The sequence below is a fragment of the Tenrec ecaudatus genome, chromosome 14 (assembly GCF_050624435.1).
Source record: "Tenrec ecaudatus isolate mTenEca1 chromosome 14, mTenEca1.hap1, whole genome shotgun sequence".
In the NCBI taxonomy this organism is placed as follows: Eukaryota; Metazoa; Chordata; class Mammalia; order Afrosoricida; family Tenrecidae; genus Tenrec; species Tenrec ecaudatus.
Genome location: NC_134543.1, coordinates 93548266 through 93566640, shown reverse-complemented (window position 1 = coordinate 93566640; position 18375 = coordinate 93548266). Strand labels below are relative to the sequence as shown.

The following is an 18375-nucleotide window of genomic DNA, read 5'->3' as shown; positions in this document are numbered from 1 at the left end:
ACGCAGCCCTTCTGGAGACCACGGTGTGCTGTAGAACCGGCACTAACATTTTTACAGAGAGAAGTGGAATGTGATCTGACCAGCCACCGAGAAGAACAAAAGAATATATGGGGATCATAAACAACAAGCCCAGTACTTTAAAGATTTAATAAACCCAAAACACACATCACCAGCACTCAGAGAGCCAGCGCCGCCTGCACTCGCCCTGAACGGCTAAATCACGAGCCAGAGGACATGGAGCAGGGCGGCTCTGTAGGGAAAGGCAGAACAGCCAGTCTGGGGGCACGTCGATGCTCCAGACCAGTGGTTCTTAATCCGTGGGTCGTGACCCTTTCACAGGGGTTGCCTGATTCATAACAGTAGCAGAATTACAGTGATAAAGTAGCAATGACAATAGTGTTATGGTTGGGGGTCACCACCACATGAGGAACGGTATGAGAGGGTGGTGACATCAGGAAGGTTGAGAACCACTGCTCTAGCCAATGGGCTTGTTTCCCTTGTGAGGCAACAGATGAGACGGGCAAGCCGGAGAGCTTTGGGAGTCTGTGCACCCCAACATTTCATGCAGCGCTTCCCCTGAAGACCCCTGAAGGGGCTCAGGCAGATCTGTGCATTAGGTCCAGTCATCATCTGAAGGCTCTTCCGTCGGTCTTGTGGCTTAGCCCTGGGAAGGTTTTAAATGAGCGTCGGTGTGCTACGCCAGCTCTCTCCTATGGCTCAGAAGTTGGCTGGCAATATGCGCTTAATTAACCAAAGGCGAGGGAACACCACTTCCCTGCGAGGATGGAGATGGGAGACAGCGGCTTTCAAAGCGTGAGGTGTTCGTGTGACAAGAAGGATCGGGAGTTTGCAATGTGAATGGCTCCCTTCATGATGCTGACCCCTCCGGTGCCTTTCTGACAGTGCCCAGAAAGCCTAGGACCTGGAGATGATCAGATGCCGCCAAGATAACTTTTCAACAGCATGTCTGCTTTGGTTTTTAAAAAAAATAGGTTGGCCACATTAAGCAACTTTATAGAATCGATCCTTTGATTATCTGAAACAACAGAAGGGGCCATTTGGGTTGATAATTTGAAAACAAAGCAAGCGGATGCAAACATGAGCAACCCAATGGCAGGAGTTGCATCTTCAAGGTATAAAACAGGGAGAACATAGGACCCTAGCACCTTTTTATATAGGTCCAGTACCCCATTAGGGGTTGGCCCAGTTCACCCCTTTGACGTCTATTCCCATTTATTGTGGCACCGCTGGACGCGGAGGAGATCGGCGGAAGGTAAATATAACCTTTATGGCCACTAGCAGTCGGAGAGGCTCTGGTCAGAGGGCGTAAGAGCAAACAGAGGAGGCTCCTTGGTCTAAGAACATGTGTAAAGCTACCCGAACGGCGGCTTCCTGACTGGCCCAGGCACACTCAGGACCTGGATGTCTACCCGTATCGGAGTCGATTCTGCAAAATACATTTCCCAGCTTTGTCACGATGTCAGGGCTACGACGCTCCTGCCAAGTCAAAAGATCGAATGTGTTTCAAGGACTCTGGTGGAACAGACTTGGGAATGTGAGTCAGTTTGGGAGAAGTAATTTTGCCTGCAAATAAAAGACTGCCAAATTTGGTCAAAAACAACCATCACCCCTTTGAAGCCTGGGGAGGTGAAAGTCAAGAGTCATGGCAGACCTGGAGGGTACGGATGATGATGTTCCTCATAAATCGCAAGCACCTAAGGTGACATTCTGAAGGTGACCTTGCGTCTCCTCCCAGTTGAAAGTCTTTAGAGAAATGAAAGGGGAGCCCAGGGAACTAAAGGTAGGCATCTTCTGTGGGGTTTGTGCATATCTGACTCCCAGGGATCCCTCTGTTTTGCCAGTTGTCTTCTTGTTCCATTGGCCCACTGGTAGTAAAGGTCATATTTATTTATATTCATGTCCTCCGGGTCTAGCACAGTGCCTGGCACACGACAGATATTCTCCAGACCACGGGAAGATACAAGGTCAGTCATAATAGGATCAGACACTCCTGTAATTTGTTAATGACGCAGTTACCACTTTCTGGAGATCGTTTGCTGACAGGCCTGGACCACTGCCATGGCTCTGTGGCCCTAACTGGGTCAAACAGAACTGCCACATCTTGACAGGCAAGGGCAGCCTCATCGTTCTCTCATGGAGTGGCTGGTCTGTTTGAACCACTGACTTTTTGGCTAAAAGCCCAATGTTTCACCCACAGCAGCGTCAGGGGTCTTAGAATGTGCATGTCGAGGATGACATACTTAGAGGTCACAGAGATTGTAACAATAGTCCCAACAACCCCCCCACCCCCCGCCCAGCCGGGACAGTTCGACCCTGTCCTTTAGGCTCGCTATGGGTTGGCATTGACCCCATGTTAGTGAGCTGGTGGAGAGTGGCAGATGTTGTTTCTCACCACAGATAATAGCCTATTTAATTTTCCTGCCAATCCTTTGAGGTAGGTATAATTGTTGCCCCCACTTTCCAGACGAAGAAACTGAGATGCAGGGTAATTGCTTGCCTAAGGTATAGAAGCTAAAAGGTGGAAGAACCAGCTTCGGACTCTGGACAGTCTTATAAACAGGTGACGTAACTCTTAGACAGCAGCCAGCAGGTGAGACGAGATGCCGCTTGCCACGACTCGACCCTACCGAGGGTGTTATGGGGGGTTCTGGTGCATATTTAAGGGGAATATCCCAATTCTGGAACAAATCTAGAGGAGAAGCCTGGAGTACTGGAATAACAGGGGATATCTGACCTAGAAATAGCACTTATGCTGGTTAAAGACATGCTCACCAGGCTGCTTCCCAGCGTATTCTGGGAGATGAGGGTTTCGATTTGAGCTGTACCTGTGGAACACAGCGGAACACAGGGCAATGTTCCCAAAGTAGCCAGAATCAGATATTCTGCCATGAATGATATCCCCCCCTCCTTTTTTTCCATAATTGAAGCTTTTGGGGGACAAAACAATGGAGTGAGCTGCCTTAGAAAATAGTGTGTCTTCGTGCTGGGCTACGGAACCAAAACGGAGCCTCCATAAAGCGTTGAGTGAATGCATGCAACATCCCACAGGCCCAGCTTCCCTTGAGAGACCAGTTGATTTTGTCACCATCAGTGGGAGCTGCGTTGCAGTCACCCTTCCGGACAGGACATACGCTCGCTTAGGTTTGCCTCCGTGCCCACCATTCTCTGCCACGCCCCGAAGCAGAGGCTCTGTGCCAGGCTCTCTTCACCACCACGTCTCGTGGGGATTTTCTCACTGTGGATGTCTATGGCTAGACTCACACGCCTATCACACACGAGCAAGCACGGGGAAGCTGAGAAGGTTTCATGACAGAAGAAACTGAGGCATAGAAGAGTTCGTGGCTCGTGAGTGGTAGGGCTACCCTCCGAACCCAAGAAGCCTGGCTCGGTGGCCTGCACTAGTAACCCGAACCGTCTCTCATTAGGCCTGTATTTACACAGGAGCTTACAAAAGCAGCCCAGCTCTGGAAGAGATTTATAATATCTGGAAAAGATAGAAGAGCAGAGACCCCAAACAAAGCAATGAATCAAAAGCTTGATACATGAATTTGGGACCCGCCTGTCTACCAGGAATAATTCTTCTGTGCGGTCAATAGTCTCGTCCTAAAAAGTATATCTTGATTCTCACGCTGATTTCAGTGTCACCACATTCAGAAAGTATATGGAAAAACAACCGACAATTCAAGCAGGAGGCATGCGAATGATTGCATCTGAGGAAGAGCATTTAAAGCTCTTGACAATCAGGTGGAAGCAAGCTAAGGAAGGAGAATTACAGGTTCACTACATCAAGTCCAGCCAAGAGAAATGCCTCACCCATGCTGCGACGCGATTCCGAAGCTCGGGGGCAGAATCGAGACGCAAAGGAGGAGCAGCAGATAGAAGACCGCCACAGCCCGTTCATACAAATGCAAAGCAGCAGCTGGAATAGGTTCTGAGGAAAACCGATGGAACCAACAGCTCCCAGTAAGCATACGAGGTGGAAACGTGCTTTCTCGGAAAAGAAGGCTTAGACCTGCTACACCCGGCTGGGTCAGTGACCCCAGTCTAGCTCCATCTGGTTCCTAAAGCCTATGCGCTGAGAGCATCCGAGAGCATCTTGCGAAGAGAGCTGCTTCCTGGGTTCGTGGAATTCACTTGGCTTATTTGTGTTTTCCACTCTATGAGAAAATGATGATATATTTTTGGAAAGGATGGTTTTATTTCTCGCTGGAATGTCACATGAAAGTAAAGGGTGTTGGGTTCATGTTGTCGTTGCTGTTGGGTGTCGCTGAGTCGGTCCCGGCTCCCAGGGGCCCGTGTTCAGCAGAAGGAGACCCGGCTCAGTCCTTCGCCAGCCTCACAATGCTTCTCGGGGGGGGGGGGGGGGGGTTTGAGCTCTTCACTGCAGCCACTGCGGGCCAGTCACCTAGTGGGGCGCTTCCTCTTTCTCGCCGCTCCCTCCTCTGCTTTACCAAGCATAATGCCCTTTTCCGATAACACATCTAAAGTATGTGAAACAAAGTCTCTCCCATCCCTGCTTCTAAGGAGCATTCTGGCTGTACTTCTTCCAAAGTAGATTTGTCTGTTCTTCTGGCAGTCGGTGGGACTCTCAGCAGTCTCTGCTGCTACAATTCACAAGCATAATTCTTCTGCCGCCTTCCTTAGTCACTGTCCAAGTGCCACATGCACGTGACGGGACTGAACTGCCAGGGCTTGGGTCAGACGCAGGTCAGTTCCCAAAGAGGCACCCTTGCTAATGCCTCATTTGTCTCACTGTGAGTCCCTGCCTTCAAGTCAACGTTGACTTAAAGTGACTCTATGACAGAGTACAACTGGCTCGGGGTCCCTATGAGGCTGTCAGTGTTTAGGTGAACAGAACGTCTCATCTTTCTCATCCAGAGGGGCTGGTGGGTTCAAACTACTGACTCTGTGGTTCGAAGCCCAACGCATAACTCACATTGCCACCAGGGTCCCTGCACAGGATAAAGGAAACTCATGGTAGAGAGCAAATGTTTCTCTTCCCATCACGCTGAATTACCACGATCACATACAAAAGAAGAATCTCAATGCACCAGGCTCCTAAAATACAAATCTGGATCAAGTCAACAAAGTACCCAATTTTTATTTGATGGAAGACAAGTAATCTATGAAATGATTCCAGGCAAGTTTCTTGTTTACCTGTGTCTTCACAACAATAAAAACAATAACAATACAACCTAGTTGTAGTGATTTAAATCTTTTTTCCACTCAAACCTCCTTCTCCTGCAGAGCGACTGCTGGCTTTGAACCGCCAGCCTCTCGTCTATGCCACCTTTTGAGGATGTGTGCAGACATGTGGCTGTGGGAACTCAATTGTTTCGCCATCAAAAATACTTGCATGTGGTTTTTATGAAGAATGCACTTTCAAACCCACAGTTCAGGACAGAGTAGAAATATAAAACATCTTGTACTTGTTTTAAAATAAACTCTTACACTGTTTATTTAGTTTTAATCTGTGTGTTGTAGATTGGTTATGTACTTGTTAATCACGGTTGTATGTATCTCTAGACAGTTGTAAATAACTTTTCAGTCCCAGTGAAATATGCTTGCACGTGTTTATATGCAAAGTATGCATGCACTTAGGCCTGCGTGTAAACGTGTGTACAATAATAGATTAGTGATCATGTAATATAACATCACAAGGTTCTGGCACTGTGGCCAATTTAAAACACAACGCAAATATACCTTTTTTCCTGGTAGTTTCTAAAGATGAAATAAATATGATTACTTGGTTGTTTTACTTACCCGTTTGTTTGGCATGTCTGTGCTTGTGAATTGAAATGACAAAAGAACGAGAACCTTCGTTAAGAGTAAGCTCTCTGCTACTAAAAAAGCAATTTCATCTTTTTGTAACATTAACTCCCTTTCCATAATGTCGAGAACTAAAAAAATAAAATATGTGGGACTGCCGATGCACTGTAGGCTTTTACGACACATGAAAAATAAACAGCCAGTATATTTTTCTGAGGAAAATTTCAATACCTATCAACACACATCTGTAACCACCTGAAATCCTCCATGGTGTTTCCTTAACATTTTTATGTCCACCTTAAGTTAGCGAGGAAAGTGCTTAATTCCACCTCATGTGAAGTTATGCTGGCTGTATTTAAAAGGTCACACACTTTCTAGCCTTTGATAAATCTCTCCTCAGAGAGAAAAACCGAGATGGGGAGCCCAGGAAACAAAGACAGACAACAGTTTGTCTTTCATCTGCTCTCCTGGAGAAAAGATTATTCTGGGAAAATCTGCCAGTTTACCTGCAGTGACCCAGTGAGAGTGGACGTACAAGGATCCGTCCTGTGTCAACCAGAAAGAATCCTCCCCTAAGTCGCTGAGAACGTCTCATTTTGCACCACAAGAGCATAGCGATTCACATGACGGGCAACATATAAATGGCCAAAACAGAAATGCTCAGGGGTTCACAGCGCAAGAAGGACGAGAACAATGGCACCCCTCTCATCTACAAGTCTTCCTAGAGAAGGTGCTTTTGCTTTAAAAGAGGGTGATGCGCGAGTGGGCAGGACTCACGCTCGAAATGGGAAAAAGAGAGAAACATGGAATACAGCGAGGGAAACCGAGACCTTCTGAGGAACCGAGTGGCCGGGCCATATTCACTTAGAAAACATTTAAGTACAAAGAGTCAGAAAACACTCCAGCCGACCTTGAGTACAAATCATAGCCCATCGACCTAGGATTTATACACCCGGGCTTCTTCCAAAAGTTGGGGTAGTTTACAAAATTGGTTGTGTGAATTATTACATGTTTCTCAGTTATTTCCCCGGGGGAACATGCCAAAGGCAAACCCATCATTTCAGCTGATTTAGTGTTTGATGCCAGAGAATTTATAATTGATATGACAACCATAATGGATAGAGATCATGGAGCTTGGCAAAGCCTGGGCTGACAGTGTGGTCATCCATTCTGGTGTTGGCCAGTTAGCCTGGCCTAGATTCACTTCGGTAAATTTTTGAGGTCATTTCTGAACTCTTAATCTCCAATTTTATGAATATTATCGACATAAAATACAATAGATATTTTAATTCCATAATTTTTTTCTGACCCCAAACACGGATCTTTAACACACTGCTGTTGTGAAATGCCCTGGAGACGGGCCTCCTAGTTTACGCAGCCGATGCCCTTCTCCAGGGACTAGACCCTCCTAATCACAGGCCCCAAAGGACAGGAGACACGACTTGCTATCCTCGCCTCTGAGGAGCATTCTGGCTGCGCTTTTTCCAGGACAGATTTGTTCGTTCTTCTGGCAGTCCCTGGTACATTCGATATTCTTTTCCAACACCATAACTCAAAGACTTTTATTACTCAGCATAGGGGAACAGGGTCTCTCTCCTCTTCACTTGGCTCCGTTCTTAAAATATCACAGGGTAACTCAGAGTTCACTGCGACGTTTATCTCACAGCTCAGGGAGATTTATGAGTTTTGGACATATAAAAGTCTGCTTAAAATAAAAAATTATCGGAATTTTTATCCTTGGCAAAGTCATATAACTACAGGATTAAGCCTGATACATGTTTGCCCCGTAAATCTATCATTAACCAAATGTGACACAATGCTTCAGGTATGTCAGATCCCGACTTGCTCTAAATGGGTAGTTAAAACTTTTGTCTCATCCACAATAAATGTTTCATGATAAGGAAAATCTGCTTGGGTAACTAACACAATCCCTGAAAGCAAGCCTCACAAGTTTATAGATCTATGCAGGCGAATGCTTGAAAGGGTACAAGCCAAATACAAGTTGTACCTGCTTGGATCGCCAGGCAGCCAAAAAGAGCAAGCTCTTCAACCAGTTGGATAGACACGGTGGATTCAGCCACAAGAATAACTGCAAGGATGGTGCAGGATCAGGCAGCGCTTCATCTTGCTGTGCATACGGTCGCTATGAGTCAGACTGACTCAGGGCACTAACAACAACAACAACAACAACAGCTCATCAGGCAAAATGACCACGTAGTTTCAAACAATCAAAGAATAGATTATTTGAAACAGAGAAATGTGGATAATTTGACCCTGCACTTGACAGTCAAGTACTTGCAGGATGTAAACGCCACATTAGCCGTTGTTAAGCCAGTGGGGCACAGAAATCAGTTAATATGTTAGTCAGTCGGTACATATATGTGTGAATCCACTAGAGCTCGCACTCTCACCCGTACTCCAGTCGTAGTGACTGCTATCAGGAATCTGAACATGATAAAGGAAAACAAAATGTCCTTGGCTGTTAAGACTTTATCATGTGCTTGGGTGTTGGTGAGGAGTCTGCCGCCGGCCAGCCTCACGTGGACGGAGTAGAACACCTCCGAGCACGTGCAAGGCGGTGGTCTTCCTGAAGCAGATGGCCAGACTTGCCTTCGGAGGCATCTCTGGGTGGGTTCGACTCAATCTTTCAAGACCAATCTTCTGGCTAGCAGACGAGTGTCAACCCAGGAAAGCCCCCCGAGGCGTGGCTCTTAGGACTGTACGTGTTCCGGGACGCTGTGGGGGTAGATGGTGGTGCAGTGGACAGCTGGCAAGAGCCAGCCCTGGAAATGACACGGTTGGCGGTTGAGTTGGTAGTCGTGGGAGTGGGCAGACTTTGGCGGCTAAAGAGAAGCTGCAAGTACCTGGGAAGCACACAGGTGGCTCATGCGCTCTTTAAATACCATCAACTGAGGTAGGCTTTTGTTTACAGTGGCTTTTATCTCCAAGATAAGGTTGTAAAAGCATCCATCAAAATGAAGAACTACTGCTGGGGCCCTTATCTCAGCAGGTTCATCTGTTTTATTTCTTCCGCCCTCTCCAAATACCTTTAAGGTGTTTAAGATGAGTGAAGAGATATCAAACTCTTCAAGTGAAGTGGATTTGGATATAACACATGGATTTGCACTCTGTGAACTATAAGCCCCCGCCCTCTGGAGCTTATCTGCCTCTCCGGTTCCTCAGGAGCAGGCATTCCTTGTTGCTTTTAATGCTACCAACTGGTTTCCATAGTCCTCCTCGAAAAGAGGCCCCGCCCCCTGGTCCCCACGTCCCCCTGAGATGGGGCTGGGTCCGCTGGCCTTGCAGGTGAAAGACAGCCACTTTTGTGGTTCTTTTCAAAAGCAAGACAAAGAAGCAAAAAAAGAAAAGCCAAACCCAAACCAACCTACCAACAAAAAGAACACAAGACACTCAGAGCTTCAGTTGGTGTGAGGCTTCTGGTGTACTCATACCCCTCCCAAAGAGGCATATAAAATAAAATAGCAAAATTGAAACCGAAAATTAGGCTCCAGAAAAGTGAAAATGTAAATATGTGAACTTCAAAGGTCAGCTTCTAGTTACAAAGCTGTAAATTTAAGCCCATAAAAGCGCCTACCTGATGACCTACCTGAAGCCCCAGCTTAAGTGCTGAGAGCCATGAGCAAGGCAGGCGGGAGGCCGGGAAGGTTCCAAGAGAGGAGGGAGAACATTGTGGGAGTGATGCCAGGCAGCCCAGTACTAGAGAAGGCTCCCCAACAGGGTAGGGAGGTGGAAAGAAGAGGGTCCTTCGACCAGCTGGGGTGATCACGACGTGTCAAAGGGATCAGGTATCAGGCATCATCAGAACAAAAAAATCTTACCATAGTGAATGAGGGGGGGAGTGCGGAGTGGAGACCCAAACCCCATTTGTAGGCCACTCCTCCCCCACTATCATGATCCCAATTCTACCTTGCAAGTCTGGCTAGACCAGAGGATGTACACTGGTACAGATGGGAACTGGAAACCCAGGGAATCCAGGGGGGATGATCCCTTCAGGACCAGCAGTGTGAGTGACGATACTGGGTGGGTAGAGGGAGGGTGGGTTGGAAAGGGGGAACTGATTACAAGGATCTACATGTGACCTCCTCCCTGGGGCACAGACAACAGAAAAGTGGGCGAAGGGTGACGTCGGACAGGGCAAGATATGACAAAATACTAATTTATAAATAATCAAGGGTTCATGAGGGAGGGGGATGTGGGGAAGGAGGGAAAAAACGAGGACCTGATACAAGGGGCTTAAGCGGAGAGCAAATGTTTTGAGAATGATGAGGGCATGAATGTACAAATGCGCTGTACATATTGATGTATGTATGGACTGTGATAAGAGTTGTACGAGCCCCTAACAAAACGATTAAAAAAGGGTCCTTCAACCACAAGCTCAGGTAGATAATTGGGGTGGGAGTTACACCAGTCTTTTGGTGCCAGAGAAGGGACATGCTGGGCTCGATGGAGGTTATGTGGAGAGTTGGGTGGTGGAAAACATCTCATCTGTCATCATTCAGGCTTTGTGAGCAGTTCTTCTGTTTGGGCCTTTGAGAGGAACTCTTACGTCTGACTAATTTCTAGATACAACTAGCAAAACGCATGCCAGGAAATGGAAGGCTTCTGTTATCAACCCATTTCAGACCCAAGTTACCTAGACTCCAGGAATATTTGGCTGCTCTTACTCCAGAATGACTCTGTTGGCAGTCCCAATCTTTGGGACCAGAAAAACATCCAGACCATTCCCCTCCCCCCACCCCTGCATTTAAAGGTAAAAATAATATTACGGATAATACTCATAATAATTCAATAATAACAGCAACTATTATGTTTAGTGAACTTTAAAAATCCTCTGTTACGATTCTAAGATCTTTATATGTGTTATTACTTCAGTTAAGGCAAAGGTCCCGCGAGCAGGTAATATGATTTAGCTGGCGTCTACTAAGGCCGAGAAAATGAATACGGAGCTATGTCAGCGTGGCCACCACCGACCACGGTAAGTTGACACACGATGACAACTAATATTACCGAGAGCTTACTATATTCCTGGCACATACACAATGAGACTAGTAGGCGTTTCACATGCAATCAACACTGTGAAACGATGGGGTAGTAGTCTTCCAAGTTAAGGAGAGGTTCAGTAGCTTCCAGAAGCCAGGAGCTAAAACTCCAAAGTGGCCACGTGGAGACGTCAGCTCGGATCCCCTGGGGAGGCCCCTCAGTGAACTGTGAGGCTTTCTGGCTCGGTTCTTCTGCTGGCGGAAAGCAGTTTTAAGATCCTTAAAACATCATTCCCTGAAGAACCCTTCTCCTCCCAACCACATGACCAACTTCTCGTACACCTGACTTTATTATAACCGTTTAGTTAAAGGACTCTTTCACTCTGGAAAAGTCGTTCCTCTCCTGGGAACTTAGATGCACCTTCTATTTTATCTTTCTGTGTCCTAGTGCCTCTAACTCTCAAACAGGTGGTAGTAGCATTTTGATGGAGGAGTTCAAGGTAGAGACTAAAAACACTTTAAAACACGTTAATTTGTATGCATTCACGTGGCCCCATGACACAAATTCTAATAAAAACAAAAAGCCGTGTCAGCGAGGTGCTAATCAAGGGGCTAAAGGGCAGCACTTTACCCAGACTCAATGCCGAGAGAAATGACAGGATTTGAAAACGAAGGGCTAGGGAGTATGAATAAGTGAGAATCAGAAAACCCTCCCCCCCAAATTTCTCCCTCGTCACATGTCTCTTCAGGGCAGCAGGCAGGAGGTCATTTCACACACTCGTCTCTGCCTTTGCAGAAAACATGATCAGCTTCATGTGACCAGGAGAAACTCCACTTCAGAAAGGACTAGACAGAAAGCCCGAGTCACGCCAGGGATTTGCATTTTCTTTCTATCCAGGCTCCCGTTCTTAGTGATGCCAAACGGAGGGTCTGTGTTCACATGTAGGCCCAGGGTCACACAACCAAGAGCAGCAGACTTGGAGGGCAATGATTTAGGGTTCAGCCAGCATTGCCGGCTGGCCCCAAAGCACTTGGAAAAGTCTTGCCAAGTTGAAGAGTTTTTGTAATAAATGCGGTTTTAGCATTAAAAAAAATAGTGAAACTCCTATTTATGGATTTTAGAAAGAAGATGAAAGAAGCGAGTGCTGCCATTTGGGATCACCGGGTGAAAGAGGGTGCAGAGAACTTTTGGGACTCTGAAGCTGGCTTTTACAGCAGATGGGGACCACACAACTAGTCTTTAGAAAGCCCAGTGGCCGGCACCAATTCCCAAAGGTGCCCAAACCCTTTGTTTTCTTGCAGCTAATGAAGCTGCTTCACGAGACAATCGCAGGGAGGAAGCAGGAGGCTAAGGCAGTGGAAGAATGGTGTGTGAAGGAAGAAAACTGGATTCAGTGAATGGGTCAAGCTTTAGCACGAGCACTTTTGGGTTCGGTTCTTAACCTGATGATGGGAAGAATGCGTCGCGGTTTGTAAAATGCTTTTACAAATTGCACAGCAATAGATCCGATCTCCAAAAGCACCGGATGGTGACTTGCCAACCCAGTGATCAGCGGCAGTCCAATGCCACGTGTGAAACCACCTAGGGACAATATGGTCTCGACAGTGCTCTTGCCAGGGTGTGATGCCCTCTTTACTGACGGCAGCTCCAAGATGGCAATGTTCATGTCCTTCTGGGGAGGCTGGGGGGAGTGGGGGTGGGGGCCACGCTCTGGCAATGTAAGACTAACAGGAACACAGCTCCAGTGTTCCAGGGACCCTCAAGCAGGTTACCATATTTGAATGAAGCAAGGGGCTAAACTTGTAGGGGGCCAGGTGTAATGGTGCTCAACTGCTAGGGGAAAAGTTTATGGTTGGGACACCCAACATCGACCACACGGCTCTTTCAGAAAAAGCACTGCAATCTGTTCCGTAAAGATTAAGGCCAAGAAAATCCTATGGGGCAGTTCTCGTCTACGCTGTCATCTGGGTCCTCGGGGACTTCAAGCCATCCAGGAACCACTACGGGACGAGGACGCATCTCCTGAGGCTGCTGCTGATCGTGCCGATCCCTCGCTCCGCTACGTCCAAAACGATGCCCTTCCCGGCCCGGCACCACCTCACCCTTGTCCCTACGCTCGCCCATTGCTGCAGCCACGGATTCAATCCACTGAGTGCCTCCCGCTTATTTTTTTAATTATCACTTTATTGGGGACTCTTATATCTCTTGTTACAATCCACACGCTGATTGCATCAGGCGTGTTTGTCCACGTGTTGCCTTCATTCATTTCCAGACAGTTACTTTCTATGGAGGAGTGGCTCCCTCTTCTTTCCAAGCACGGCGGCCGTTTCCAAGGGGGGTGAAAAAGATGAAGTGTTCGCATCTCTCTTTTCAAGGAGCTTCTAGCTCTGTTTCTTCCAGGGCAGATTGTTTCTGCTTCTGGAAGACCATGGCATATGTAATACTCTTTGCTCCCACCACAATTCCAAGGCATCCTTTGTTCTGGTCTCCCTGTCGATGTCATTGTCCAGCAGTGGCATGCATTGGAGGGGGTGGGAATATCCTGGCTTGGGTCAGGCGTGCCCTGGTCCTCAAAGGGACAACTTTGTAGCACCGTAATGAGCAGGTTTGCCCAACATCATATGTCCCTTAGTTTCTTCCTTGCTGCTTCTGCGGGTGTTGCTTGTGGATCCTAATAAAATTAGACCCCTGACAACTTCCATGGTCACGGTGCCACTTTTTGGTCCAGTTGGAAGGGTTTTGTTTCATGTTTCAGGGTAATGCATATGGGAGGCTGCAGATTTCCATCTTCGTCAGCAGGTGATTCGAGTCATCTTTACTTTCAGTAAGCAAGGCTGTGCTATCTGCATATCCTGATGCCGCATTCTTCACCCGGGCCAGGATCTCAGAGTACCTGCCAGCACACAGACTGAGTGAGTGCGGCCAACGGATGCAGCCCTAGCGCCATTTTCCCGATTTCACACCACCCCCTAGTTCTGTTGGAATGCCTGCCTCTTGGGCTGTGTACAGGTGTCAAAGAACAACAATGACGTGTTCTGAAATTCCCACTATTTTTCATGTAATTCCAAGTTTGTAATGATCCGCACACATTTCTTTGCATAGTCAGAGTAAAACACAGGTACACACCTCTGGTATTCTGTGTTCCCTCAGAAGCTTTCTGAACCAGCAGGGAGATGCCTCATTTTTCCAGGGGGAGAGCGATGTGATGGGAGAGCTGCATAGCAGCCACTAGAGTGGGCCCACCGGGAAGGCCTGAGCTCTCCTGAGCCAGGCCAGGGAAGACTCTCAGCAGGGACCACAGGACTTGTGGAGTCTTGAGGACAAAGGCAATTGAGTGGGTAAGTACAGGTGGAAGACGCTTCAGATGGAAGGAGGTATATGCAGATGGAGTGTTGGGGAAAACGAAAAGCATTGGAGTTTTGGGGGCAAGAATGTTAGGAATAATTAAAAACCAAACCAAACTCCCGGCCTGGAACACAGAGCATGGCCTCAAGGGCTTTGAGGGCCTGATGGGATGCCGCACGGTGGAAAGCCCACGCCTATCAATCATCTGAGGAGCAGGGCCTGACTTCTGCCCAAGAGCGATCCTCTAAGATCTTTGAAACCCAAATACTCCAGGCCACTTAAAAAAAATTTTTTTTTTCCTGTAGACTCTGTTGGTGAGTTAAATATTTACTTTGTGTAAGGCCAAAATATCTACCGCAGCTCACTTATTTTGGGATACACATATTGAATAAAAGTACACATTAAAACAAATATGGCCCGGTCCACTTCCATCCTATACAGAAAATGAACTGCCACTCAAAAGAACGAAATAAATAAGTGGGAAACGGTCACTGAAGGCCAAGCTTCCCGGAGGCGGCACGACACAGTCTGTGTATATAAACAGTCCCAGCGCAGCTCCACGGGGTTCCTCCAGAGTGTGTTCTTGGAGAAAGCTGCGGCGCGGGCGACTGGCTCACCGTTTCCTTAGGGAGCTCCAGAGCTGAAACAGGAGCCTTTCGCTGAAGTTTATGACGAGGAGGACTTCCACGAGCCAGTGCCCTTCGGATTGTCTTTTGATGAAAGGCCAGACACGGGAGAACGGCACTGCCTGCCAAGGGCCTGGGTGGACCTGGAGTTTTATTTTACACACTCGGTGGCTGGAGGTTGGGCCTACGAGGCCACCGGAGCTGGCGCTGCTGTGGGATTCCAACGAGTTGAAAGCAATCTCTCAGTGGGAAGAGGTTCACTTGCCATTTAGTGAAGCTTGTGACTGCCTTCTTGTAGAGGCACTCCTGGCCGCAAACTGTCCCCTCCCAGGTGACATAAGACACGCTATCGAATGAGGTTAGACTGAGGTCCCTGCAGCCCCGAGAGCTGGCCCGCCGTGTTGCCATTAGCTGATTAATAGGTGTTTATTTTTAGGGCTTGAACTAACAGGCCATGGCGAAGACCAATGCAAGATGGTATTTGAACTAGTCTGTAAGTGCTTCATGCTCGCAAAAGACCTTAATTTTTGTGCTGTTGTTGATGTAGTTGAAGTCCTTGTCGGGCGAGTAAAATATACCAAAGACAACGATACCCACAGCCCTTCCCATTAGACAAAGGGCCACTGCATATAGAGATCCCCTATTATGTTTTTTTCTGAAGAAACATCTCTTGAAGAAAAAGAAGATAAATATGTCCCATCAGTTAATGACAACTGGTGAGTCCAAATGCGTATTCAAAACTTGATATTAAATAAAAATAAATCTTTCTGGAAGCAGACTGTCTCACCTCTCTCCCATGGACTGGCTTGGTGGGTCTGCCATGCTGACCTTTTGCCTAGCGGGCATCACTTCACCCCCTGCGCCGCCACCAGGGCTCCTTAAATGACAAAGATTCCTACTATTCCAGCCATATTCCCTGCAAACATCATAGCCAGGCTTGGTTTTATTTGTTTATTTCCTAGTGAGATCTTTATGTTTCTACAGAAATATATTATAATGAAACCTTGTATTCTGATTTATGGAATTTATTTGGACTTCCAGGATTTATAATAATAAACTTATAAATAAGATTATTCTAAGAAACTCAGAAGCAAAAGGGCAAAAGTGAATTGGTTTCTCAGTGCCTAACTGTAATGCTGCAGTTACATGCTAATTAGTGCTTACTTAATATTGATCTCTTTCATTAGACTACAAGCTTCATGAAGGCAAGTGTCTCCTGTACTGACAAGTCGCAGCGTTTGGCACAGGTCGTTAGGTGCTGTCAAGTCTATTCTGACTCACAGTGACCCTGTCTATATACAGGGGACAATGACACACTGCACTCCTGTCGTCCTCACAATGGTTTTCATGTTTGGGCACATGGCTGCAGCCACCGTGTCAAACTTTCCAATTGCAAACTCACTGCTCTCGAGTCAATGCTGACTCACAGTGACCCTCCGTGGGCTTTTGAAAGGGTAACTGTTTATGGGAGTAGAAAGCCAGTAACGCCCAGTCTTTCTCCAGAGGAGCTGCTGGTGGTTTTGAACTGCTGCCCACACGATCGAAGCCCAAGGCATAACTACTACACCACCAGAGCTCCTTACCAAGTATAATGTCTTTTCCCAGAGACAGGTCCAAATTATGTGAGACTACGTCTCTCCATCCTTGCTTCCAAGGAGCGTTCCAGATGTACTTCTTCCAAGACAGATTTGTTTGTTTTTCTGGCAGTTAACAGTATTTTCAATACACTTCACCAGTACCACGATTCAGATGCATCAATTCTTCTTCAGTCTGCCTCATTCAATGTGGGGCTTTCACATGCATACGATGGAGAATACCTTCATCTGGGGCAGGTGCACCGAGTGCTCCAGGTGACGCCTTGCTCGCCGGCACTTTGGAGAGGTTGTGTGCAGACTTCCCACTGCAGGATGCTCTTTGATTTCTTGAGGGTTGCTTCCACGGGTGTTGACTGTGGGCCTAAGAAAAATCGAATCCTTGGCAATGTCAATCATTTCTCCATGTATCACGATGCTAACTATTGGTCGGGTTGTGAGGATTTGGGTCTTCTTTACATGGAGTTGTAATCCATACTTGAGGCTGCAAACCTTGATCTTCATCACCGAGCACTTTAAGTCTTCTTAACCTTCGGCAAGTGATGTGTCATCTGTCTATTACAGGTTGTTAATACATCTTCCTCTAATCCTAATGTCATGATTTTCTTTACAGACTCCAGCTTCTCAGCGTATCTGCCTAGGTTTCAAACTGGGTAAGTGCGGAGAAAAGCTACAACTTAGACACACACACACACACACACACACACACACACACACCCCTTTCCTGATTTTAAGCCACTCAGTAGTCCCTTATTCTTTTTTGAGTGACTGTTTCTTAACCCATGGAAAGGTTTTCAAGAGCACAATGACGTGTCTAGAATTCCCATTCTTCTTAAGGTTGGTTGTGATTCTTTGCACAGTCAATAAAATGCAAGTAAACATCTTTCTGGTATTCTCTGCCCTCAGCCAAGGTCCATCAGATGTCAGAAATGAGATCCCTCATTCCATTTCTGGCAGCTCCCTGTTGAGGTACTGATACAGTTGTTATTGAGTGGTCATCGGCAAAACTTTACTCTCATGTCATATTAATGATAGGGATTTATAATTTTCACAATCAGTTGGGTCACCTTTCTTTGAAATGGGTACAAATACAGATGTCTTTGTTATTTGGCTTTCCTGTCAGAGCACATAGTAGATGTTGAATAAATATTTGTTTGTTGAATGATAAATGACCCGCTGAATAGCTATACAGAGTCTAGTTACACAGTGATTTTGGAAGGTCCTGCCTAGAAAAATAACAGATAATTAGACTTCACAAAATCAAGTTATCCTTGTGCATCTGGGCACAATCAACAGAATGAAAAAGTATTTGGGAACCATATATCTGATAAGGATTTAAGACACTGTACAAAGAACTCGTACAACTCAAAGATGAAAAGGCAAACACAACAAAACAGAAAAAGGACTTGAACAGATATGCAAAGAAGATAAGCACATGATCAAAAAGCACATGAAAAGAGGCTCAATGTCATTAGCTCAATGCGATTCAAAACTACAATGAGATAGTACTTCACACCCTTTAAAGAAAACCAGGAAATAAGAGGTGCTGGTGAGGCTGTGGAGAAATTTGAATCCTTGAGCATTGCTGCTGGAAATGTAAAATTATGATGCAGTCGCTGCGGGAAACAGTTTGGTGGCTTCTCAAACAGTTAAATGTGGGATCATGGACATGGCCCTGCAATTTGACGCTTCGGTATAGCCCCAAAAGATTTGAAAGTCGGGACTTATTCCAGCATTTTTCATAATAGCCAAAAGGTGGGAACATCCCAAGTGTCCACCAACGCAAGAAAGTGTGTGACAATATATGATATGGTGAAATATTATTCAGCCAGAAAGAGAGACGGAAGTTCTGATACAGCCCACTCCATGGATGAGCTTTGAAAACATTATGCTAAGTGAAATTAAGTCATATACAACAGGATAAGCAAGGTATGGTTCCACGAGTATGAAGTATACAGGTTAAGAACCGAGCAGCGACACTCCGGCTTTATCTGTGGCTGGTTACCAGGGGTGGCGTAGGG

General features: G+C 46.6%; 1 protein-coding gene across 4 annotated transcripts in view; it reads right to left on the bottom strand.

Annotated features, from left to right (window-relative positions):
• Window positions 1-18375, bottom strand: part of CDIN1 (CDAN1 interacting nuclease 1) — a 248183-nt gene that overhangs the window by 5627 nt on the left and 224181 nt on the right. Inside the window, exon 11 of one of the 4 annotated variants that reach the window (XR_012779690.1) lies at window positions 7799-7958. The exons of the other annotated variants lie outside the window; for them this stretch is intronic. The gene's annotated coding sequence lies outside the window, so the exon portion shown is untranslated. The remainder of the gene's footprint in view (window positions 1-7798; window positions 7959-18375) is intronic. 4 annotated transcript variants of the gene reach the window in all.